The following is a 1,577-nucleotide window of genomic DNA, read 5'->3' on the forward strand; positions in this document are numbered from 1 at the left end:
AGAATAGCATTCTCTGAAATAAAAATGGAGATTTTTCATGCATTCCTTGGTCGCTGACATTTGTTTCTGGTGGAACACCACCATAACCCATGAAAGCGGACACGGTCCACAGCACAAGGCGGATGGCTCCGTCACCCTGGGCAGCAGCCAGCTGCTGTGCTGTGCCCTTAGCCTGTGTTCCCAAGAGCGCATATCTGACAGTCACTGCTCACATGATGCAACCTTAAAAAAAGACTAATAAAGACAGAAATACCATTGGAAAAAGTGCAGGGAATGCCAAGGTTATTATTACTATAAATGAGCAAATTACAGTGCTTTGAGAAAGTTCAACATAACCACCTTTATAGCTGCACAGATGACCAAAAGGGTGACTGTCCTACCATGAGCTGTTTGCTCCCAAGGCCCTAGAAATCCAGATCAGAGCTCATCATGTCTTCTTTTCTAAGTGCCCTGGGATTCTCATACAGCAGACTGGTTTTAGAGGAACCTCCTCCTAAAGATTGAGTTCTTTGCCTGGGCATAGGGCTGTGTTCACCAACCTCAGAGCAGGCTGGGAGCAGGAGCTGTCTTTTCACTGGTGAGCTGCAGGCCAAGAGGGACAGATAGTTTCCACAACAAACTACTGTCTTGACTCCAAGGCCCACATCCACATACCTGGCCCTGTGACCTTTACTCCACTGATTTTAATTAGACATTTGTTTTCCATTTCCATAGATACCTTTTTCCTAACTAGAGTGCTTAAGTATTTTAATTTTTCCACATTGTTTCATGCTCTGTAAATCCAAAGTTGGGATCCTCTTCGTGGTATAAAGCTGGCCTGGCTGTGTGGAATTGGCCTCACTCTCCTGTTGGTCTCAGGACTGGTCAGACGGGGACAGAGCTTAGTGACTCTGAGATGTGAGACAGGGGTCCTCCCCAGGAGGCTTGGCTTGGTGCGGTGTCGCTGGAGGTTTATCCCGGCGGCCCTGCCATCTCCTCTCACGTTCTAACCTCTCGGGCACAGTCCGTCCTCATTTCTTCAGCTGAGTGACCAACACACAGCCCTGTTCCCAGCCGGGCAGCTGGTGTGGGCAGTCAGGGCGCTGTGCCCTCCTGGGCCATGTCTGGCTCAACCCCTTACTTGAAACCAGGTCCTGCTGGCTGAGCGACAGTGGACTCTCGGGACCTGGTATCCACGCAACCGTCTTCCGACTCCATCGGGCCTGAGCCCTGGTGTCTTGGAGAAAGAAACTCGTGGTGCTGAGCGCGGTCAGGGGAACACGGCTGGGCCCCTGCACCCTGTGTCCCAGCTCTCGGCTGGGTGCTGGTGACCATCTTCTCCGCAGGTCCGCCCTCCTCCTGCCCCAAAGAGCGGCCACCCTCTGCCCCGGACACTCGCTGAATCGTGCCATGTGCGACACATTTGACTAAAGGAGAGCCCACCCTCTCTCCGTTTTAAAAGGACAGTCAGGATGTTAAAACGCAACACACAAGCCAAGGCACATCTCCAAAGGTTAGAGACTCGTGAAAGAACCCAGAGATGGGCACAGGAGGACTTATGGGAGCGTAAAGCCCAGGAGACGTCGGGACTGTGGCTC

The sequence above is a fragment of the Muntiacus reevesi genome, chromosome 2 (assembly GCF_963930625.1).
Source record: "Muntiacus reevesi chromosome 2, mMunRee1.1, whole genome shotgun sequence".
Classification (NCBI taxonomy): Eukaryota; Metazoa; Chordata; class Mammalia; order Artiodactyla; family Cervidae; genus Muntiacus; species Muntiacus reevesi.